This window comes from Macaca thibetana, chromosome 17, assembly GCF_024542745.1.
Source record: "Macaca thibetana thibetana isolate TM-01 chromosome 17, ASM2454274v1, whole genome shotgun sequence".
In the NCBI taxonomy this organism is placed as follows: domain Eukaryota; kingdom Metazoa; phylum Chordata; class Mammalia; order Primates; family Cercopithecidae; genus Macaca; species Macaca thibetana.
Genome location: NC_065594.1, coordinates 51,177,792 through 51,204,393, shown reverse-complemented (window position 1 = coordinate 51,204,393; position 26,602 = coordinate 51,177,792).

Here is a 26,602-nt window from a genome sequence, read left to right as displayed (position 1 = left end):
CCACATTGAATATTTTCAAATCAATAACCTAACTTTACACCATAAGAGGAAGAAAAAGGGGAAAAATTAAATCCAAAAGTAGCAGAAGAAAGGAAATTTTTTAAAAATAGCATGATTAAAGAAGAGAGAATAGGGAAAAAAAAGAGAAAACCAATGAAACAAAATGCTGGATCATCTAAAAGATAAAACAGCATTGACAAACCTTTAGCTACATTGATTAAGAAAAACAACAAAAATAACTAAAATCAGGAATGAAAGTGATGACATTTCTACTTACCTTAGAAGTTAAAGGTATTTTTTAAAAACAGCATCAACAATTGTACAAGAACAAATTAGATAACTTGATGAAATGGCCAAATTCCTAGAGATGTACACATTATCTAAACTGACACAGTATGAAAACAACAGACAAATAGTATGGAAATAGAAAAACATGTAAATGTCCAGTGGATTTTTAACAAAGTTACCAAGATTATGCAAAAGGAAATGATGGTGTTAAAATGACATGGTGCTAAAAAAAATGGAATAGTCATTTAAAAATTAAACCCTTAATTTATAGTATACACAAAAAATTCAAAATTGATCATAGAACCAAACGTGAAAATTAGAAGTTAAAATTTTCTAGGAGGATGTCTACAGAATCACACAGTAAAAATTTTAAGAATTTTATTTGGGGAAGTTGCAGAGAAAGGTGGCCAGATAGAAGCCTCCACTGATCATCTCCCTTCAGGAAAACCAAACTGAACAACTATCCACAGAGAAAAGCAACTTCATGAGAACCAAAAACCAGATGAGTCAATTACAGTGCCTGGTTTTAACTTCGTGTTACTGGAAGAGGCACTGAAAAGGGTAGGAAAGACAGTCTTGAATTGCAGACACCACCCCTCACTCATCCTATGGCATCAGCCACATGGTGCAAACAGAATGTGTGCACCTTGTGGGAGAGAAAGCACAGCGGCTCTGGGACCTTGCTTTGCAACTCAGTGCTGCTCTGTCGCAGCAGAAAGCAACATGAAGCAGAACTCAGCTGGCACAGTGGTAGCTTTTAGACCAGCCATAGCCAGAAGGAAATTGCAGATTGCAGTGGTTGGAGCCTGAGTTCCAATAAGCCTTGCTACTATGGGCTAAAGTGCTTTGGGATCATAAATAAACTTGAAAGGCAGTCTAAGCGACAAGGACTTCAATTCTTGGACAAGTTCTCGTGCTGCACTGGGCTTAGACCCTGTGGGCTTGGGGTCACATCACCCAGTGAGGCACCAGCCTTAGCAGACCAGCAAGTGCTTTTTCTACCCCTCCTCCAACCCCAGGCAGCACAGCTCACAGCTCTTGGAAAGACACCTTCCTTCTACTTCAGGAGAGGAGAGGAAAGAGTAAAGAAGACTTTGTCTTGTAATTTGGATACCAGCTCAGCCACAGTAGGATAAAACACCAGGCAAGTCTTGAGGCCCCTATTCTAGGCCCTAACTCCTGGATGTCAATTGTGTATACACCCTAGGCCAGAAGGGAGCCTGCTGCCTTGAAGTGAAAGACCTAGTCCTGACAGAGATCATCACCTGCTGACTAAAGAAGGCTTTGGCCCTGAATAATCAGCAGTGGTACCCACACAGTACTCACCATGGGCCTTGGGTGAGATTCAGGGACATGCTGGCTTCAGCTGTAACCCAGCACATTGCCAGCTGTGGTGGCTATGGGAAGGGATTCTTTCTATTTGAGAATAGGACAGGGAAGAGTAAGGAGGATTTTGTCTCATATCTTAGGAACCAGCTCAGCCACAATGGGGTAGAGCACCAAGTAGGCTTGTGGAGTCCTTAGTTCCAGGCCTTGACTCCTGGATGACATTTCTGGACCATAGGGGAGCCCACTGCCCTCAAGGGAGCATCTGCCACAAGATATTGAAGAGCCCTTGGGCCTTAAATGAACATCCACGTAGTCAGTCAGACAGCACTGCCACAAGCCCAGGGCAGTGGTAGCCATGAGAAGAGATTCCCCTGCTTGTGGAAAGGGGAGAAAGAGTGGGAAGGACTTTGTCTTGTGACTTGGGTGCCAGCTCAGCTATGGAAAAATAGAACACCAGGTAGATTCCTGAGGTTTTCTACTCCAGGCTCTGGTTCCCAGATATAACTCTGGACCTGCTAGGGACAAGGGGAAACTCACTGCCCTGAAGGGAAAGCTACAATCCTGGCTAGCTTTGCCACTTCCTGATTGTAGAGCTCTAGAGGTTTGAGCAAACATAGGCAATGGCCAGGCAGTTGCTATTCGGACCTTGGATAAGACTCAGTGCTTTGCTGGCTTCAGATCTTACCCAGTGCAGTCCCAGTGGTGGTGGCCATAGGGGTGCTTGGGTCACTCCTTTCCCAGTTCCAAGCAGCTCAGGGAAAAAAGAAAAAAAATAGAGAGAGAGAGAGAGAGAATCCATTTGTTTGGAAGAAAGTAAAAGAAGAGAACAAGTCTTTTCCAGGTAATCCAGAGAATTGTTCCAGATCTTATCCAAGAACACCAAGGTGATACCTCTACAATTCTGCAAGAGCCAGAACATTACTGGGCTTGGGGTGCCCCCTAATGCAGATATGGTTGCAGTTACCAAAAACTTAGACCACAACACCCAAGTCCTTTTGAATACGTGAAAAACCTTCCCCAGAAGGACGGATACAAACAAGTCCAGACTGTGAAGACTACAATAAATACCTAACTCTTCAATACACAGACACAAATGAACATCCACAAGCATGAAAAACATCCATGAAAATATGATCTCACCAAATGAACTAGATAAGGAACCAGTGACCAACCCTGGAGAGATAGCAATATGTGAACTTTTAGACGGAGAATTCAAAAACACCTCTTTTGATGAAACTCAATGAAATTCAAGATAACACAAGAAAAGAAATCAGATTCCCATTAAATAAATTTAGCAAATATATTCAAATAATTAAAAAGAGTCAAGGAAACATTCTGTAGTGAGAAATGCAGTTGGCATACTGAAGAATGCATTAGAGTCTTCACAGCAGAACTAATCAACTGGAAGAATGAATATTGAGCTTGAAGACTATGTATTTTAAATTACACGGTCAGAGGAGACAAAAGAAAAAAGAATAAAAAAAGAAACAAACCCAAAAGATCTAGAAAATATCCTCAACAAGGAAAATTTAAGAGTTTTTGACCTTACAGAGAAAATAGAGAGACATCAGGGTAGAAGTTTATTCAAAAGGATATTAATAGAGAACATCCTGAACCATACAAAGATATCAATATTTAAGTACAATAAAGTTGTGGAACACCAAACAGATTTAACCCAAATAAGACTGCATCAAGATATTTAATAATCAAACTTCCAAAGGTCAAGGATAAAGAAAGTACCTTAAAAGCAGCAAGAGCAAAGAAACAAGTAACATACAATGGTCTCCAATATGTCTGGCAGCAGATTTTTTCAGTGGAAATCTCACAGGCTCTGAAAGAGTAGCATGATATGTCTAAAGTGCTGAAGAAATACAAAAACTTTTACCTTAGGGTAGTATATTCAGTAAAACGTTTTCTTCAAACGTGGAGGAGAAATAAAGACTTTCCCAGAAAAAAACAAAAGCTGAGGGATTTCATCAACATCAAACCTGTCCTACAAGAAATGCTAAAGAGGGTTATTCAATCTGAAAGAAATGGACATGAATGAGCAATAAGAAATTATCTGAATGTACAAAACTCACTGGTAATAGTAAGTATAAAGAACACCAGATTACTATAAAACTGTAAGTGTGGTGTATAAATGACTCATATGTTAAGTAGAATGACTGAAAATAAACTGATACAAAATAATAAGTATGACAACTTTTAAAGACTCAGACAGTAAAATAAGATATAAATAGAAACAACAAAAAGTTAACAAGTGGGAAGATGAAGTTAAAGCGTAGAGTTTTATTTATTTTTCTCTGTGCTATTTAGCTTATTTATGAAAAAAAAGACCCCAAAATCTGTTGCCTACAAGAAACACACTTCACCTATAAAGACACACATAGCTTGAAAATAAAGGAATGGACAAAGTTGTTTCATACCAATGGAAAACAAAAAAGAGCGGTAGTAACTATACTTACATCAGACAAAATAGATTTCAAGACAAAAAGTATGAAAAGAAACAAAGAAGGTCATTATATAATGATAAAGGTGTCAATTCAGCATAAAGGATATAATAATTGTAAAGATATATCCACCCAACACTGGAGCACCAAGATATATGAAGCCAATATTATTAGAGCTAAAGAGACAGATAGACCCCAATGCAACAAAGTTGGAGACTTCAGCTTTCAGCATTAGACAGATTATTCAGACAGAAAATCAAAAAAGAAACATCAGACTTAACCTGCACCATAAACCAAATGAACCTTACAGACATTTACAGAACATTTCATCAAATAGCTGCAGGATACACATTTTTCTTCTCAACATATGAATCATTCTCAAGGAAGACTATTTGTTAGGCCACAAAACATATCTTAAAAAATTCAAAAACTTGCAAATATATCAAGTATTTTCTCTGACCACAGTGGACTAAAACTAGAAATCAATAACAAAAGGAACTTTGGAAACAATCAAAATACATGGAAGTTAAACAATATGTCTCTGAACAACCAGTGGGCCAGTGAAGAAATTAAAAAGAAAATGTAAAAATTTATTGAAACAAATGATAATGGGAATAAAAGATACCAAACCTGTGGGATACAGTGAAAGCTATACTAACAGAAAAGTCTATAGCTATGTGCACCTATAAAAGAGTAGGAAAATTTCAAGGAAACAATCAAAAGAGTAGGAAAATTTCAAGGAAACAATGCAAGGATGCATCTTAAAGAACTAGAAAAGCAATAGCGAACCAAACGAAAAATTAATAGAAGAAAATTAATGATAAAGACCAGAACAGAAATAAACAAAATCAACAAACTGTTAGCCACACTAACCAAAAAGAGAGAGAAGACATAAATAAAATCAGACCTGAAAAGGAGAAATTACATTTGTTACCACAGAAATTCAAAGGTTCATTAGAGGCTACTATGAACAAGTATATGCCAATAAGTTGGAAAAACCTAGAAGAAATGGTTAAATTCCTAGACTTATGCAGCCACCAAGATTGAACCACGAAGAAATCTAAAACTTGAACAGACCAATAGCAAGTAACCAGATTGAAGCCATGATAAAGTCTCCCACTAAAGAAAAGCCCAGGATCTGATGGCTTCATTGATGAATTTTACCAAACATTTAAAGAAGAACTAATGCCAATGTTATTCAAAGTATTCTGAAAAATAGAGGAGGAGAGAATAGTTCCAAACTCATTCTATAGTGTCAGTATTACCCTGATACAAAAATCGGACAAAGACATGTCAAAAAAATAAAACCACAGGCCAACATCCCTGATGAACATTGATGTGAAAATCCTCCACAAAATACTAGCAAATTTAATCCAACAGCACATCAAAAAGGTACTATGCAATGATCAAGTGGGATTTATTCCAAGGATGCAAGATAGGCCTTAGCAGATGCAAATCAATAAATGTGACACTTCACATTAACAGAATGAAGGATAAAAATTATCTGATCATTGCAATAGATGCAGAAAAAGTACTCAATAAAATTCAACATCTTTTCTTGATAAACACTCTTGATAAACTAATCATAGAAGAAACATACCTCAACTTATAAAGGCCATATATGACAGACCCATAGGCAATATCATATCAAATAGGGAAATGTTTAAAATATCCCTCCACCTCCAAGAACTGGAGCAAGACAAGGATGATCACTTTCACCACTCCCATTGAGCACATTACTGGAAATCCTAGCCAGCATTCAAGCAAGAGAAAGAAATAAAAGGCATACAAATTGAAAGGATGAAATCTAATTGTTCATTTCACAGGTGATATATTTAGAAGGAACATACCTCAATACAATAAAAATCATGTATGACAGACCCACAGCTAGTATCATACTGAATGGGGAGAAATGGAAACCCCTTCCTTTAAAATCTGGAACAAGACAAAGATACCCACTTTCACCACTGTTATTCAACATAGTACTGGAAGTCCTGGCTAGAGCAATCAGACAAGAGAAAGAAGTCATCCAAATTGGTAAGGAAAAAGTCAAAGTATCCTTCTTTGTAGATGATATATATGATCTCATATTTACAAGAACCTGAAAACTCTAACAAAAAACTGTTAGAACCGATCAACAAATTCAATAAAGTTGCAAGATAAAAAATAAACATACAAAAATCAGTAACATCTCCATGTGCCAACAGCAAACAATTTGAAAAAAAACAAAATTAAGAAAGTAATCTGATTTACAATAGCTAAAAATAAAAGTAAATACCTAGGAATTAACTTAACCAGGAAGTAAAAGATTTCTGCAGTGGAAACTATAAAGCAATGATGAAAGAAATTGAAGAGGACATAGAAAATAGAAAGATATTCCATGTTCATGGAGTGGAAGAACAAATACTATTAATATGTCCATACTACCCAAAGCACTCTACAGATTCAATGCAATCACTATCAAAATACCAATGACATTCTTTGCAGAAATAGAAAGAAAAATCCTAAATTTTATACAGAACCACAAAAGACACAAAATAGCCAAAGTTATCCTGAGCAAAAAGAACAAAATTGCAGGAGTCAAATTACCTAAGTTTGAATTATACTACAGAGCTATAGTAATCAAAAGAGCATGATATTGGCATAGAAGCAGATAGAGATGAATGGAACAGAAGAGAGAAACCAGAAACAAATCCATACATCCACAGCAAACTCATTTTTGACAAAGTTGCCAAGAACATACACTGGGGAAAGAATAGTCTCTTCAATAAATAGTGCTGGGAAAGCTGGATATCCATATACAGAAGAATGAAACCACTTTCCTATCTCTAACCATATACAAAAATCAAATCAGGGTGGAATGAAGACTTAAATCTAAGACCTTAAACTACGAAACTACTAAAGGACACATTGTGGGCACTCTCCAGGACATTGGATTGGGCAACAATTTTTTGAGTAATACCACACAATCATAGGCAACCGAAGCAAAAATGGACAAATTAGATCACATCAAGTTAAAAAGCTTCTGTACAGCAAAGGAAATAATCATCAAAGTGAAGTGACAATCCACAAAATAGGAGAAAATATTTGCAAACTATGGGTCTGACAAGGCCTTAATAACAAGAATATTTAAGAAGCTCAAACAACTCTATAGCAAAAAATCTAATAATGTGATTAAAAATAGGCAAGTGATCTGTATGGACATTTCTCAAAAGGAGACATACAAATGGCAAACAGGTGTATGAAAAGTTGCTCAACATCATCAACCATCAGACAAATGCAAATTAAAACTACAATGAGATATCATCTCACCCTAAAATGGCTTTTAGCTAAAAGACAGGCAATAATGAATGCTGACAAGGATGTGGAGTAACTTGTACACTGTTGATGGGAACGTAAATTAGTACAATCACTATGAATAACAGTTTGGAGTGTCCTCAAAAGACAGCAAATGGTTCTACCATATGATCTAGGAATCCTACTGCTAGCTATATACCCCCAAAAAGGAAATCAGTATATCAAAGAGGTATCTCCCATGTCTAAAGCAGCATTATTCACAATAGCCAAGATTTAGAAGCAACCTAAGGGTCCATTAACAGATAAATGGATAAAGAAACCAGGGTACATATACACAGTGAAGTACTATTCAGCCATAAAAATGAGTGAGATCTGTCATTTGCAACAACATAAATGGAACTGGATGCCATTATGTTAAGTGAAATAAGCCAGGCACAGAATAACAAACTTCACATGTTCTCACTTATTTGTGGGAGCTAAAAATTAAAACAATTGGACTCAGAGATAGGGATCAGAATGATAGTTACCAGACTCTGGAAGTGCAGTGAGCTGGGGGGAGTGGGGATGGTTAATAGATACAAAAATATAGTTAGACAGAATGAATAAGATCTAGTATTTGATAGCACAACAGGGTGACTATAGTAAATAATTTATTGTACATTTTTACATAACTAAAATAGTGTAATTGTACAGTGTGTAACCCAAAAAAGGATAAATGCTCGAGATGAAGCATACCCCATTTACACTGATATGATTATTATGCATTATATGCCTCTATCAAAGTATCTCATGTACCCCATAAATATATACACCTACCATGTACCCACAAAAACTAAATAAAGAATTTGATTTGTAAAATTATTAAAATTTAGTGACTTTAAAATAATTAATCCATTTTATGTGAATATATGCTTACTTGCACTTTCTGTTGTTTTCTACTTTGCATGTTAAAATAAATCAGCATTCTTGACTCATTTTATACATCAATAAGAAAATGTTCTGTACTTGCAAGTACGTATGAAATAAGAAGAAAGGAAGGAAAGAGAAATACTGGGAAAATGACAGTCATCATACAATTTAGTAACATATACATTTTTTTTTTTTTCTGGGGGGGGACGGAGTCTTGCTCTATCGCCCAGGCTGGAGTGCAGTGGCCGGATCTCAGCTCACTGCAAGCTCCGCCTCCCGGGTCTACGCCATTCTCCTGCCTCAGCCTCCCAAGTAGCTGGGACTACAGGCGCCCGCCACCTCGCCCGGCTAGTTTTTTTTGTATTTTTTTAATAGAGACGGGGCTGGTCTCGATTTCCTGACCTTGTGATCCGCCCGACTCGGCCTCCCAAAGTGCTGGGACTATAGGCTTGAGCCACCGCGCCCGGCCGTAACATATACTTTTAAAATAATAAAAATATTGGTGTACATGTGACTATTGATTTTTTTTTTTTTTTTTTTTTTTTTTTTTTTTTTTTTTTTTTTTTTTTTTTGAGGCAGAGTCTTGCTCTGTCCCTCAGGCTGGAGTGCAGTGGCGTGATCTCGGCTGACTGCAAGCTCCGCCTCCCGGGTTCGCGCCATTTTCCTGCCTCAGCCTCCCGAATAGCTGGGACTACAGGCGCCCGCCACCATGCCTGGCTAATTTTTTGTATTTTTAGTAGAGACGAGGTTTCACTGCTTTAGCCAGGATGGTCTCGATCTCCTGAAGTCGCGATCCGACCGACTCGGCCTCACAAATTGCTGAGATTACAGGTGTGAGCCACTGTGCCCGGTCATGATTTTGCTTTTTAAACAAATGTTTACTATCTGTCGATATTGACAAAGTAACAACTTGGCCATAGAGATCAGAAAATATAATATTGAAAGGAGAAATGGCAAGTTATATAATATTTATACTATATTGTACTCCAAAATAAGAAGAAAACAGGACATTAGAGCTGGAGAAAAAGGGAAAACTTGCATGAAATATTTTGAATCGGTAATTCCAGGAATTGATATGTATACAGTTATATCTAGGGTAAATATAAAATAGGATCTATATAGGTTAAATATGCACCCAAATATAAGGTGAATTCTGAAATGATAGAGCACAAAATATTTATTATAAGTTTCTTAAAATAGAACAATGTCATATGCTTGCCTCAAAATTACATTTAATTTGTTATAAACTCTCTGGTAACAGAATTCTTGGTCAATACAATGAAAGTTTATAAGGAATGCATTATATGCATTGTATACAAAATTTGCAGAAAGTTAATAAAATTTAGCAAGATTTTGGGAAGGGTCCTAGTAATGTTTGCAGTTGGCCACATGATTAAAGAAGAATTCAGTATTTTGTAAGATTTAGGCCCACCAAACCTGCATTTGTTTCGGAAACAGGTATAGTGAGACAGAAATAACAAGTGAGCATGTTAAAACCTTGCAAATATATTAGATTTCTTAAAAATAATAAAGCTATTAGACAAAACAAAAATATAAATAACATTACTAAGTATACTTCAAATAATTTTTTGCTTGCTAAAAACATTTCACAATGTCTCCCTTCTGCAATTTCAACAAAATATTTGTAAATTGGTTTTACATTGTTGCAGAGAGTGTGCATTTTAAAGTCATTCTTTCCATTTTCTCTGTGTCTAATCCTGAATCCAAACATTCAATGCCTTCCTGATTTTATGGCCTGGTTTTGTTGACTCTTCTCTCTGGGGTCTCACTGTGATCCCAAAACTGCCGAGTAACTTGGATGCTTAAGATGGAAAAAGCATTGTTTAAGCTTTATTTAACCTACTCAGCTCACCAGAGTTGGATAGGCATTTCTCAAACACTCTTTTCAATAAACTCAATAAAAAGGCTTATATAGCCCTCAAGCAATTAACGGTAACTTTATGCCAGCCTGCATAAGAATCCAATAGAGAACTGTAATATGGCTCTGTCAGGACATTTTGCACATGCCCCTACCCACTGTATTCTAACACATGCAGCAGAAAAGTTCCGACGGGTTTATTTTGATTCAGCTTTCTTTTTGTTTTGTAAAACTTAGCTGCAAAAATCATAATTCTATCTAATTTTATTGTATCATCTCTGCTCTAATTTACCTTCCCTCTCTCTCTCTGTCTCTCTTTTTGTTTCAAATAGATAGAGCTCACAGACTTTATGTAAATTCAAGAGTAATCTGGGATGCTCCCTACCTTGTTCTTGATCAAAATATGTTTTCACTGTTAGTCAGGATCAGATTTGGCCACTTCACAAAAAATTTCAGTGACAGAGTTTGATCTTAATAAGCATAGCTCAAGAATTAAGTGGTATTAAAGTGTCAAGAGAATATATGAGGTGTGTTGGAAACAGTGGTAACATGATATTTCCTATGTGAGTGCCTCGGAGAAGGGTGATATAGCTGTAAGAAATTCTAAGGCCTGGGCCCCTTGGAATTATATAACCCATAGGTTTCTTACCTATATATGGAAAAAGTGTATATCTCTTCAGTTGGAGGGAAGGCTTCGACGATGTGACAGTTCATCTATGACAGGAAGAAAGAGGTATCATTTAGTAGTATTTGTAGAATTTTTGTCAACCAAGTAACCCTTTTTTATATACACATCCTAACAAATGTGTTTCATGATGAAGATGATCAGTCATCTTGAGTGAAGTAAAGCTAGGCAAAGAGAACACTTCTGCAGAAGTTAAAAGGAATTTCTTGAGGACAGCAGAGAATGGAGGTGAAAGAAGGGGAACTCTGGAAATAGGTGGAAACAGGCGAGGGGGTATGTCAGTGAGTGAAAAACTGCTGTAGAGACGGACCAAACGACTTCAGAAAAGTACGCCTAATGCTTACAATATATTTGTTTACTCAATGGCCATGTAGTTCCCTCATCATCTCACACATTCCATAAAGATTGTGTGAGCAATATTCTTAAATAATTAAAGAAAAACTGTTTTTCATAACTGAGTTGACATGGTATAAAAAGAAGATAATATATCTTCTAAAGGCAAAATAGAAATTTGATCAAATTTAGCAAAACTAAAAAATAGAGCAAGAAGTGGAAATAAAAGCACATGTATTTGGAAACCCACAAACATTGTGGAAATGAAGTGGTACCAGAAATGGGATAGATAATAATCAATTTTATTTACAGATAAAAAACAATTATGCCCTTAATCAAAACCTCTGTAAAGTGTGATGTCAACCAAAATAATGTTTGTTAGCTGTTGTAACAGGTAACTCCACGTTTTAGTGGCTCAATACAATAAAAGTCCATTTTTCAAATTTCAACACAGTTCAAACTGGGTTGGGAGGCTTTTGGGGGTGGCTTTTTTGTAATCAGTGACTCAAAGACACTTAAGTCCCTCCTTGTGGTGGTGCCTCTGCAACCTCAGCAGCCTGAGATTTCAGTCATGTGAATGACAGATCAAAAGACTAGAGGATATGTAACCTTGAATGAGTAGGCCTCGAGGGTATACATCAGTTTTGGTTACATTCCATTAACCAGAACCCAATTATATAGCCCTAACTAATGGTAAGTGAGGATAGGAAAATGTTTTCCAGAGTGGCCTTCCGGTTTCTGCCACAGTATTGTCTACATTTATTGCTATATCAGTTGGAGTGAGAAAAAGAGAGGCTGGAGTTTGGTACAAGAAGCTAAAAGATCCACTTGTTACCATTTCATTAAAAGCATACTTTGAGTTTTATGTTTCTAGCTTCTGGATTATAATGGATAGAGCTCAAGGTCCAAATTTTAGTAAATTCCTAAGGAAACCCATTTTTAAACCTACATACAGCCGTCAATTCACTTTTAAAATACGTAGATATTTTGAGGAATCTTTTCTAAAAGGCTGGCATGAGTGTTTCTAGCATGACAAGAGGTTGGAAGACAGCATCGCTTTGAACACAGTGGGACCAGTTTTGAGCCAGAAAGTAAGTAGCACACAATTGCCCTATTGAGATTGGCCCATATCTCAATATGTTAAATAAGTTCAGACTCACTAGCACAGTGGAAATTAAGGCCAGAGATAGAAAGTATCTCTATTGTTTTCTTTCTTGGCTTTCTTTTAGACTAGCTAACTTTAGGCTAAGTGTATCTTCTCTGTTTTTTTTTTTTTTTTTTTTTTTTTTTTTGACGGAGTTTCACTCTTGTTGCCCTGGCCAGAGTGCAATGGCACGATCTCGGCTCACGGCAACCTCCGCCTTCTGAGCTCAAGCGATTCTCCCTCTTCAGCCTCCTGAGTAGCTGGGATTACAGGTGCCCGTCACCACGCCCGGCTAATTTTGTGATTTTAGTAGAGATGGGGTTTCTCCATATTGGTCAGGTTGGTCTCAAACTCCCGACCTCAGGTGATCCTCCCTCCTCAGCCTCCCAAAGTACTGGAATTACAGGCGTGAGCCACCGTGCCCAGCCAGCTAAGTGTATCTCTTTTGTATGACCTAGCAAAAGTTCCAATAAATAGACAACAAATACCAATATTCTTAGTTTTCCTACTATTTTTCATAATACTACAGATTCAAGAGCTATTTAATACTTCAAAGTATATCAGAAGACTGTTTACTCAAAAGCCTTACAAAGTCTACTAACTACAGCCTAGGATACTTAATCTCATAAATCTATATCAGCTACTCACAAATTCCTTATTTTAAGATCTCTTAATTGGGCCAATCCACTTCCCTTTTCCAGATTATGTATCAGTTAGCATGTTTTTAGTTGCAAGTAACAGAAAACATATCTAAAATGGCTTCAAATTGGAATTGGTTTTTCTCACCTAATAAGCATTCCAGAGAGAGGTGGTTTAAAGGCTGCCACAAGTCTGAGTTAACCTCTCTAATATTAACTTTTCTTCCCTCTTAAGGAATTTGAATGATCAGAGCAAATCTAAGCAGCACGGATTCAGTTTATAATTACAGAATTTGAGGAAATACATTTTCCCTTGCACCACTTTTTTTTTTTTTTAAATTAGAAATCTTCCCAGCAAGCCACCTAAATCGCTGTCTGTGAAATTTTGTTGGCAATAGTTGAGTCATTTGTCCATCCCTTAGATGAAAGGGGGAAGGCAGAAAATATAAGCATTTTAACACTTTCAGTTTCTATAAGAAGAGGTAAGATCTCACCGCAAAGTAAGCTGTGAATTGCTTTTGGGTAAACAGATAATAGTGTCTGTCATAGTTCTTAAATGGATAACTATCAGAAGGCATTTTGTTTCCTTATAGGGAATTATGAACAGGCAAAATTTCACCCAACAGGTGATTCAAATCATTTATGCTGCCTGCAGCTGAATGTTAATAAGAATGTCCATCATGATACACAAGGGACTGAACACCATCTTCTGCAGTTACGTAGTTGGTTTGCATATCTTCCTGTCCATGGTAGTAGGGAAATATAATCTTGTATTGCTGTGTTTAATACCATTGACTCTATTGGGTTTGTTAACTCCCTGATCATAATTTTAAGAAAATGCTTAAGTAACTTTGTCTAGAAAAAGCATGCTTGAACAGCATTCTGAGGTTAAGGTTTAGGCCAGTGTGGTGGTCAGCTGTCCTTGTTGGCTCCCTTTATTAGCAAATTTGTCTCCCTTCTAGGCAATACCTGACTGTGTGTAGTTATGGTTGGAAGTAGTGGTCACACTCACTATGAAAGGTAGAGAAGTCAGATCTTCACTCTCTCCTGGCACATGTGGCCAATTACATGATTTAGATTCAGTCTATCAAACTCTATTTCCTGTGAATTTGAATCTTTACTGAGTGACACACAAAAAAAGGAATGGTGAGCTGCCATATTTATTACAGTAGAACTTAAGTGTGCTTGCTCTGATTTCTGTTTTCTGGCCTTCTTTTCGTGAGCGTTTTTAAAGCCCTGTTCTCCCCCCCTTTTTTTGTTAATTATGTGAGCATCAGAGCATGCTTTCAATAAATTAAGATCTGTTGAGTTTTTGCTTAAGTTAGATGAGGCAAATTCCTGTACTTGTATTTAAACCCCCAAACAGTTACAGTCGTGTATTGATACTTAGCACCAGCCGCCAAGTTGCAGCTCAAATAATAAGTAGAAGTAGACCCAAGATTCAAATCCACACCAAAGCTCTGTGTTCTAAGAGATTAATCATTTCCTAGTAGGTTAAGAGGTAGCTTAACTATATATAACTGTATCAGAAGTATTCTATATTCTGTCTCTTTAGGTCCAAAGATTTATCCTCAATATTCATTATGCTCTGAGGGATTGTGATTGTAAATGTGGAAATGGCTGTATATAGGAGCTCTGGAAAACAAAGTTATTTGGGAGATGAGAATAGTGTATAGACAGGAAAAAGGTATAAATATAGCCATGTTATTACGTGTAAAGTTTACACCAGAATCAGACAGGAATACAAGAGAAAGAGACCTAATGACAGCTAGACTAATATCTCTATTCTATAAAAATAAAATAAAATAAAAAAAAAAACAGTTTCAGGCACTGTGGAAGAACTTTGATGCATGTTAATTCATTTAAATTATTATCTAAGACATGCAAAAGATTTTTAAAATGCCAATTTAAAAATTTACAAAGTAGGAAATTAAGACTCATGTTTAATGACAGTTCCAATGCCATTTAATATAACAAGAGGCAGATTGTAAACTAAAGCCCTTGTCTATATACTCTCAGTCATGTTTTTCTCAGAATGCATACACTTCATTTCAAAATGGTCATCAGTGCCTTGTTTTCAAAGAGAAGAAAAGGTTAGCTTCTTTTTTTCTCATACAAAAACGCTAATTTCTGGCCACATGATTGGATAAAATACTTGAATAGATTCATGTAAATACCAAAATCCAAAGGAAACTGAAAGCATAAATGTTTTATTTTAGAAATTAACTCTCAGTACAAAAAATTGAATTTAGAGCAATTTTATTCCTAAATAGTTCAGGTTTCTCTAGCACATAGGGTTAATTCTGAGTAATAAAATCCAATAAATTCTATGCAATTAATAGAGTTAGTACAGCTGGGACATTGGTACAAAATGTTACAACAGATGGAGGATATGTATACTTTAAACAGAGGACAATTGGCAAGAAGAATAGTTAGTAAAAGCAACAACAACAAAAAAATATATAAACAGTGGTCCACGAATCATAGTAAGATGGAAAATAAACTGAACAGTCTTATTGATGTGTTAATGAACACTGGACTGGAACAAAGATAAAAATGTTTGTTCAAAAGAAAAGATGCTAGGAAAAATCAAGAGATTTATTACTGTTTTTAAACAAAGTCTTTAGAAAAGAACAAGTGAATTTTATTGACAGACTCAAATAATAGGCCTAATTTCAAAAATAAAGTGATAAACTTAATATATGTGGTAATAAATATATAATATGCAATTATTTGTCTTATACTTGGTATTTCAGGTTAGATGTTAAAGTCTTATTTAAAGCTTTAAGTCCAAATGAGGATTTTGCTATAAAAGTCAACTCAAGCACGGTACAATTTAAACATATAAAATAAAGCTATGTGAAATACAGAGCAGTTTTTAAATCACTTGTTTGTAGTTCTTTTTTTTTTTTTAACCGAATATTTTGCATAGACTTTTTGTCAATATTGTTTAAGGCAATCACATGTATCGTTTAACCCTCACAAAAACACTACAAGGCACATAATACATTCTTAACTTTTTTTAAAGGTGAAAAAATATGAACTATAGTGGGCCCAGGTCACTGAGTTGGTAAATACTAGGATAGGAATCTGGTACATTTTTCTAAGGTCTAACTCTCATAATAGGTCTGACTATGTTTGCTCTGTAGAGGAAACTCTCACAGGACGAGGATCTAAGGCTCTAACTTAAACAATTACACCATTCTTAATAAATCAGCCACGCATTCAGATTAACAGATTGTTTTTTCAATATAAGTTTATTGAATTAGTTGCCCCCTTCCAGTGATTAGAAGTTCTCTTTTATAAGAGTTCTAAGTTCTCGAATAAGATCATAATACTTCTATACTTTTAGAAAAACAAAATAAATGACTAATAGTCAAAAAATCTAGATGGCATTTAATAGTTGATTGACTTAGATGCAAAATAATAAATACAATAGATGTTAATTGATTAGAAAGATCATCTTGTTTAAGTTCAAGTAAATAATATAAAGAGGTTTATAAACACAGGACTTACTCAGAAAAACATAATTTTTACATTTGGTCCAAAAGAGATGGAAAAAGAAACTAAACAAATTCATTTATTGCCACTGAGCTTAAAAAAAGAAAAAATAAAATAAAACCAAATTCATTACCAAAAACAAATGGATAAGTTATAAAATAGCTAACTAAAAATCCCAATAGAACAAAACATCTCTGTAGATTAATTTTATAAAAAATATAAAGAACAGATCCTCATGCTATTTGACACTTTTTCTTTTGAGACTAGTTCTCTCCCTTTTGCCCAAGCTGGAGTGCAGTGGCACAATCATAGCTCACTGTAATCTTGACATCCTGGGCTCAAGCAATCCTCCCGCTTCAGCCTCCCAAGTAGCTGGAATTACAGTTGTGTGCCAACAAGCCTGGCTAATAAAAATAAATTTCTATGTGTGTAGAGATATCTTACTATGTTCCCAGATTGTCCCAAACTGCTGGCCTCAAGTGATCCTCCTGTCTAAGCCTCCCAAAGCACTAGGTTTACAGTCATGAGCCACTATGCCTGACCTTATTTGAAATTTTTGAGAGCACAGTGAATGAAGGACAAAAGAAACCTGTAATCACTTTTTACAAATGCAGCATTTTATTTATATCCACAGCTTGCAATTAGAGTAACACACACAAAAAGTAGACTTTTAAATGAGATGTACATATACAGAAAAGAATTTTTAAAAGTATATTTATGAATAGACTGCAGAGAGCATTAATGTAAACAAATGGGATTTATATCAGAAATAGAAGTCTAGTTCAAAATTAGAAAATTTACTAAGGTATGTCAACATGACAAAATGTCAAGGCAATAAAATGATACTTTCTTTGGATGCTGATAAGGCATTTAATAAAGCGAAACATTAACAAATGATTAAAAAGTGAATCTTGAAAATAAATATCCAGATTGTCTCTCCAACATGACAGAAAATATGCCAGACAAAAAATCATCTGAAAACTATTCTACTGAACTCAGGACCTTGGAAAGCAGGCCTACTGTTATCACTATTATTCAAACATTTTCTGGAAGTATGAACCAATGCAATTAATCCACATAGAGTATTGAGAAATACAACACTTTTAAAGAAGTAGGCAAAATCCTTTCGCCAATAGTATTTTATATTTCTGACAAAATTCAAGTATTTGAAAAAACAGAAACAAAAAGAAGTATGCACAGTGTCTACTTAAAAAGCAGTCATATATATTTGTTTGAGTTCTTTGTAGGTTCTGGATATTAGCCTTTTGTCAGATGAGTAGATTGCAAAAATTTTCTCCCATTCTGTAGGTTGCCCGTTCACTCTGATGGTAGTTTCTTTGGCTGTGCAGAAGCTCTTTAGTTTAATGAGATCCCATTTGTCAATTTTGGTTTTTGCTGCCGTTGCTTTTGGTGTTTTAGACATGAACTCTTTGCCCATGCCTATGTCCTGAATGGTACTACCTAGGTTTTCCTCTAGGGTTTTTATGGTATTAGGTCTAACATTTAAGTCTCTAATCCATCTTGAATTAATTTTCGTATAAGGAGTAAGGAAAGGATCCAGTTTCAGCTTTCTACTTATGGCTGGCCAATTATCCCAGCACCATTTATTAAATAGGGAATCCTTTCCCCATTTCTTGTTTCTCTCAGGTTTGTCAAAGATCAGATGGCTGTAGATGTGTGGTATTATTTCTGAGGACTCTGTTCTGTTCCATTGGTCTATATCTCTGTTTTGGTACCAGTACCATGCTGTTTTGGTTACTGTAGCCTTGTAGTATAGTTTGAAGTCAGGTAGCGTGATGCCTCCAGCTTTGTTCTTTTGACTTAAGATTGTCTTGGAGATGCGGGCTCTTTTTTGGTTCCATATGAACTTTAGAGCAGTTTTTTCCAATTCTGTGAAGAAACTCATTGGTAGCTTGATGGGGATGGCATTGAATCTATAAATAACCTTGGGCAGTATGGTCATTTTCACGATATTGATTCTTCCTATCCATGAGCATGGTATGTTCTTCCATTTGTTTGTGTCCTCTTTGATTTCACTGAGCAGTGGTTTGTAGTTCTCCTTGAAGATGTCCTTCACATCCCTTGTAAGTTGGATTCCTAGGTATTTTATTCTCTTTGAAGCAATTGTGAATGGAAGTTCATTCCTGATTTGGCTCTCTGTTTGTCTGTTACTGGTGTATAAGAATGCTTGTGATTTTTGCACATTAATTTTGTATCCTGAGACTTTGCTGAAATTGCTTATCAGCTTAAGGAGATTTTGGGCTGAGACAATGGGGTTTTCTAAATATACAATCATGTCATCTGCAAAGAGGGACAATTTGACTTCTTCTTTTCCTAACTGAATACCCTTGATTTCTTTCTCTTGCCTGATTGCCCTAGGCAGAACTTCCAACACTATGTTGAATAGGAGTGGTGAGAGAGGGCATCCCTGTCTTGTGCCAGTTTTCAAAGGGAATTTTTCCAGTTTTTGCCCATTCAGTATGATATTGGCTGTGGGTTTGTCATAAATAGCTCTTATTATTTTGAGGTACGTTCCATCAATACCGAATTTATTGAGCGTTTTTAGCATGAAGAGCTGTTGAATTTTGTCAAAAGCCTTTTCTGCATCTATTGAGATAATCATGTGGTTCTTGCCTTTGGTTCTGTTTATATGCTGGATTATGTTTATTGATTTGCAAATGTTGAACCAGCCTTGCATCCCAGGGATGAATCCCACTTGATCATGGTGGATAAGCTTTTGGATGTGCTGCTGAATCCGGTTTGCCAGTATTTTATTGAGGATTATTGCATCGATGTTCATCAGGGATATTGGTCTAAAATTCTCTTTTTTTGTTGTGTCTCTGCCAGGCTTTGGTATCAGGATGATGTTGGCCTCATAAAATGAGTTAGGGAGGCTTCCCTCTTTTTCTATTGATTGGAATAGTTTCAGAAGGAATGGTACCAACTCCTCCTTGTACCTCTGGTAGAATTCAACTGTGAATCCATCTGGTCCTGGACTTTTTTTGGTTGGTAGGCTATTAATTATTGCCTCAATTTCAGAGCCTGCTATTGGTCTATTCAGGGATTCAACTTCTTCCTGGTTTAGTCTTGAAAGAGTGTAAGTGTCCAGGAAATTATCCATTTCTTCTAGATTTTCTAGTTTATTTGCGTAGAGGTGTTTATAGTATTCTCTGATGGTAGTTTGTATTTCTGTGGGGTCAGTGGTGATATCCCCTTTATCATTTTTTATTGCGTCTGTTTGATTCTTCTCTAGAACTCAAACAAATTTACAAGAAAAAAACCAACAACCCCATCAAAAAGTGGGCAAAGGATGTGAATAGACATTTCTCAAAAGAAGACATTCATACAGCCAACAGACACATAAAAAAATTGCTCATCATCACTGGCCATCAGAGAAATGCAAATCAAAACCACAATGAGATACCATCTCACACCAGTTAGAATGGCGATCATTAAAAAGTCAGGAAACAACAGGTGCTGGAGAGGATGTGGAGAAATAGGAACACTTTCACACTGTTGATGGGATTGTAAACTAGGTCAACCATTATGGAAAACAGTATGGCGATTCCTCAAGGATCTAGAACTAGATGTACCATATGACCCAGCCATCCCATTACTGGGTATATACCCAAAGGATTCTAAATCATGCTGCTATAAAGACACATGCACACGTATGTTTTTTTCGGCACTATTCACAATAGCAAAGACTTGAAATCAACCCAAATGTCCATCAGTGACAGACTGGATTAAGAAAATGTGGCACATATACACCATGGAATACTATGCAGCCATAACAAAGGATGAGTTTGTGTCCTTTGTAGGGACATGGATGCAGCTGGAAACCATCATTCTTAGCAAACTATCACAAGAACAGAAAACCAAATACCGCATGTTCTCACTCATAGGTGGGAACTGAACAATGAGATCACTTGGACTTGGGAAGGGGAACATCACACACCAGGGCCTATCATGGGGAGGGAGGAGGGGGGAGGGATTGCAGTGGGAGTTATACCTGATGTAAATGACGAGTTGATGGGTGCTGACGAGTTGATGGGTGCAGCACAGCAACATGGCACAAGTATACATATGTAACAAACCTGCACGTTATGCACATGTACCCTAGAACTTAAAGTATAATAATAATAAAAAAAGAAAGAAAAAAAAAAGCAGTCATATATAAGCCAAAAATCAGTTAAAAAATGTAATTGAAGAAGAGTTTCCACTCACTGGAACAAGACATATATGTAAAACATCTTAGGAGAAAATAAGAACTATGGAAGTGCTAAATAAATAAAAATTTTATGTTACCGAGGGTCTTTAATCAAGATTTTAAGAGATATATCCCATTCATGGAAACACTCAATATCGTGAAACTATCAATCTCTCTAATTAACATAGAATCAATTTCAAATAACAGCATCTCTTAAAAAATAGATAATCAATTTAAAAAGTGTGTGTAAAATAAACATTAGAGAATAATCATGAGAATTTTAATATATAATTAATCTTCTATTTATTAAAATATATGTTAAAGTTACATCAATTAAAATAGTTTGGTATTATGACATTAATTGATGAGTTTCTTGTCCCTTCAATCTATTTTGTACCTCACTGAGAGGTTTAATTTGTCTTCAAACTAAGGAATCCACAAGCTGGTATCTTTACTAAATGCACCAAATAATCTGCACTCCAGAAAGTATTAGAGAAAGACTAACATTGGGTTCCATTTTGTGGATATCATACAGGTTGTTAGCTTTCTGTTGTCATCTTCATCAGGGGGTTTAATTTATCAGGGTTAAGCTTTTTAGTCAAAAGCTCTTTCCAATTATTCTTCCTTGGAGTAACAGTCTCATCACCATAGTTACATTTCAGTTGTTCTAGAAACTCTTTAATTACCAACAGTATATTTCTATTATGAGACACCATTTCCTGAACTCATCCTCTATATTGCTTTACAGACTTGATAAATGGGAGTTTTACATAAGACTACAAGTAGGAGGAAGGAAAACAGTCACCTCAGCCAAGCACAGGGTGGTTTAGAACAGGAGTCCTGTCCGTGGCCTGTTAGGAACTCAGCCCACAGCAGGAGGTGAGTGGTAGGCCAGCAAGGGAAGCTTCATCTGCATTTACAGCCATTTGAATAAGTGTGGGATTTAGGTTGTGCACTCCTGTGAGAATCTAATGCCTGATGATCTGTTACTGTCTCCCATAATTCCCAAATGGGACCATCTAGTTGCAGAAAAATAAGCTGAGGGCTCTCACTGATCATACATTATGGTGAGCTGTATAAATATTTCATTATATATTATAATGTAATAATATAGAAATAAAGTGCACAATAAGTGTAATGTGCTTGAATCACCCTGAAACCGTCCCCTCCATGCCCACCCCCATCCATGGAGAAATTGTCTTCCACAAAACTGGTCTTTGGTGGCAAAAAAGTTGGGGACCACTGGATTAGAACACTGTTTGTTCATTATCTTTATCTCAAGACTCTGACAGCACCTTAGGTGACAGAACTGGAGATGGGGTAGAGGTTCCTTCAGAAAGCAGTCCCACTTGGTTCCGTCTTTAGTCCTCTGTTGTTACAGGAACTCAATGACTCCGTTTCTTAATTAATCTCAATGTGTATTGGTTTCTGTGGTTTTTACTGGTTGGTTAATGCTCTTTGTCATCAGGGTAACTCCACTTGAGAGATAATGGTTTTGTTAGTCTCTACAGTGTCTGTTGGACATAGCTTTTTAACAAAATATTTCAGACTGTAGGTTGATTCCTTTGACATGTTCTGAGTAGAAAATATCCATGAGGAGGATTGTGGAACCTGGCAGACTTGCTCTTTATATAAAAACATGAGAACTTCTATCTCAAGGAGGAGTGTTGAATGTATCCGTTGTTGCAGTGACTCTGATGAAAATTAATGACTTACAGTAACTTTTATTAACTGTCAGTTACAATTTCATTCTTCCTAGTTTTTTTTTCTAGGAAACACCATAGTTTACTTTGGAAAGTTCTTGCAATCAACCCTGTACACTGCACAACAGATTACAAGTTTGATGTCCCAAACTTTTTGCTCTGGCATTTTTAGATGAGGTAAATTTTTGTTTTCGTAGATTAACTTTAGTGTCCATATATAGGTTATTTCTACAGGGTAAGCATTGTTTCAATTTGTATTCCTCATTAATGTGATAATTGTATATAGTAAAAAATGGATCATTAAATTTTATCTAAATTAATACTATAAAACATATATGCTTTATACATATAGGGTAGCAATTTGGTGGCATTTTTTTTTATTTCAAATAACTTTAATTTTATTTATTTACTTTTTCAACTTTTAAGTTCCAGGGTGCATGTGCAGGATGTGCAGCTCGTTTCATAGGGAAACGGATAGCATGTTTCAATAGGTAGAATTACTCATTTATTGTATTAACCGTTCCAAATCTAGAAAATCTTTCTACAAAAATATCTGTACCTATGTACATAAGCATATGCTTAAACATACAGGTAATTCATTGTATAAAATAGCAGAACAGGAAACAAATTAAATATCTATAAGTGGAAACAGGTCATTGTAACCACATCCCAGAAATCTATATAGATGCTAAGATAAATTTGGTTTATTTATTAAAATATCACCATTACAGAGATCCCCTACATACACTTACATACATGAAGATAATTGTTTCTTCATACTATACTTTTTAACTGATTAGTTTTGGGGTTTGGAATATTAAAATGTGGGAGAAAGGCATGTGATGAGAAGCTTATTTTTTTATCAACTAATGATGTTAAAAATATTTTTATGAGAACATAGTCATAAAATTTGTACAGATTTTAAAGCTTTTCATAATAGTATAACATACATAAAGAAAAGTGTGCAAACTATAAATTTTCAGCTTGTTGAATTTGCAAAAATCATGAGTACACCCATGTGTCCAGAACCTGGATCAAGAAATGGAACAGATGTTCCTCTCATGACCCTTCCTAGGCAATATCCCCAAAATGTTAACCACTGTCATGATTTTTAATACCACTGATTGGTTTTGCCACCCCCCGCCACCTCCTTTTGTTTTGAACCTTATAGATGGTATCTTTCAGCATGTGTGCTTGGTCTGGCTCTTTATGCTGTTATATTTAGCACAAATTCATTCAATCTTCATGCTATATAATATTCAGTTTGTGAAAATACTACCCTTTACCCATTTAAGTGCTAAAGAACATTGGGTTGTTTCCAGTTTCTGGCTATTACAAACAGTGCTGCTGTGATCATTAGGTATCTTTCTTTTACTGAACATATGGATACATTTCTGTCGGCTTTATACCTATGAGTGCAATTGCTGGGTCATAAGGTACACATTTGCTCAGCTTTCATAGATCTTAGAAAATGGTTTTTAACGTGGTTTTTCAATTTAAACTCCTACCAGTAAAGCATGGAAGTTACAGTTGGTACATATTCTTGCCAATACTTGGTATATTTTCAGTCCTTTTCATTTCAGCTATTCTGGTAGTTGTGCAGTGATTTTATTTTTGGTTTGAATTTTCATTTCCTCTATGATAAAGAAATTAAAGCACCTTTTTATTCATTTAATAGCAATTTAGAAAACCACTTTCTGAGGAATGTGTTCTAATCTTTTGTCCACTTTCTTTAGTGATGGCTTCTTTTCTTATTGACTTATATCATTTATTTACATATACTAAGTGCTTTATCCGAGATATGTAATAAAAGTATTTTCCTATTGTAAAGATGGATTTTAAAATTATGTTAGTAGTGTCTTTTGCTAAACAAAATTTTTAACATTAGTGAAATTAATTCTGTCAACTCTTTGTTCCTTTATAATTACTCTATTTTGCATATAATTTTAAAAATCATTTTTTAAAATTTAAGGATATAGAGATATTCTATGTTTTTCTAAATGTTGTATTAGATTAACTTTTCTGTTCAAATCTGCAAACCACCTAGGATGAACTTTTATGTGTGGCATGAGGTCAAGATTCTTGTGTGTGTGTGTGTGTGTGTGAATATCCAATTGACAGAATCCATTTATTTAAAAGTCCATTTTTTTTTCAAAATATTGTGTTTTTACATCTGTCTTAAATCAAGTGACCATAAATATATGGTCTATTTCTACACTATTTATTCTACTCTATTGGTCTTTTTTATTTTTTTCTGGTATAGTAACAAAGTGTCTTGATTGCTATCACTTTAAAATAAGCCTTTTTATCAGGTAATGAAATTTTATGATTTGATCTTTTACAAAACGTTTTGACTCTTCTTGAAATTTTGAATTTCAAAAGAAATTTTAGAATTACATTTTTATAACATTTACTGGATTTTTATTGGGGATAGAAATGAATATACAGATCATTGAAGAGAACAAGTATTTTCCTTCTAATATGTCAATGTAATATAAACTTCCATTTGTTTAGGTCTTCTTTAATTTCAGTTACAGTTTTCAATACATAGGGCTTGAACATCTTTTTCTTATATTTATTCATGCATGCTCAATGTTTACAAGCTACTGTAAATAGTATTCCTTTTTACACTATTTTCAATTTGTTGCAGAACATATACATATATTATATAGATGCAGAACATATATATATACTATTACATATATTGACATCATATTCTGTGACATGACTAGATGAACTGATTGATTTTAACAGTTTATATATTCCTTTGACTACCTACCTATACAATCACATCATCTGTGAAAAAAAGCAATTTCATGTCTTGCTTTCAAACCCTTAAATATTTGATTTCTTTTTATTTACCTATTGTATGGATTAGAACCTTTTGCACAATGTTAGAAGTATTGATAGTAGCTATTTTTGTATTATTTCTGAACACAAATAGACAGCTATTAATATTTCACTGGTAGTTCTGCTGTTTTCTGTAGTGTGTTTTTTCTCCTTATTTTCAGGACAGCAAGGTTTATTTCTTTCATTCCCAGACTCCAGGCAATAAACACAATTAGATAATGTGTTTAATAAACCCTCGTAGATAATGTTACTTTCTGATATATTTTGGTAATAGATTGACTGCCAGCGTTAACTTTGTTATGTGTTTTTGCCTTCTTTGGTTTCATGAGTGTAACAGTAGGAAATTGAGAGAAACTATATTAGGGATATACAGTACGAAGACGTTTGAAAATGAAAGATTAAATAGTAATGATAATAAGAACATGCTATTTGTCATAAAATCACAATTGTTTGGCCAGGCGCAGTGGCTCATGCCTGTAATCCCAGCACTTTGGGAGGCCAAGGCGGATGGATCACAAGGTCAGCAGATGGAGACCATCCTGGCTAACATGGTGAAACTCCGTCTCTACTAAAAATACAAAAAAATTAGCTGGGCGTGGAGGCGGGCGCTTGTAGTCCCAGCTACTCGGGAGGCTGAGGCAGGAGAATGGTGTGAACCCGGGAGGCGGAGCTTTCAGTGAGCTGAGATCCGGCCACTGTACTCCAGCCTGGGTGACAGAGCGAGACTCCGTCTCAAAAACAAACAAACAAACAAACAAAAAATTGTGCACTAAGGTTTTCAGAACAATTTGATTATGCCTTTTGTCAAATTATTTTATAAGGCTTTAATTTCTAATAATAAAAAGTAATAAATGACATTCATATGCATAGATATTTAATACTATTGCTCCCATAAAGCAATATTTCTCCTTTCATTCACGACATTGGAAACGCTTTTGTGGGAGAAATCAATGTATTTTCTATTTTTTCAGACATATACTATATGTTAGAAGGAGGAGGAGGAGGAGGAGGGGAGAGAGGCGGACGAGGAGCAGAAGGAGGAGAAGAAACAGAAGAAGAAGAAGAAAGGCAAGAAAGAGAAGAAGAAAGAACAGAAGAAGCAATAGCATCAGCTACTAATCTTTTGAAATCTAAGTCACCTGCTCAGAATATGGTACATTTTATGTTTTTCTCAGCAGGTGGGTAGGAAACAGCAATAGTTTTCATTTATTATTTCTGATATTATATGTAAACATTTCCTAGACACTTATCAGTACCACTGTACAATTAAAAAATTTATGTTTCCATTTAAGTATTTCCATTTTCAAAATATAGTTTCTGCTTCTCTGCTGAGATTTTTCAAATGTTTTCTTTCACCTACAGTTTGTATATTCTTTTACATTCTCG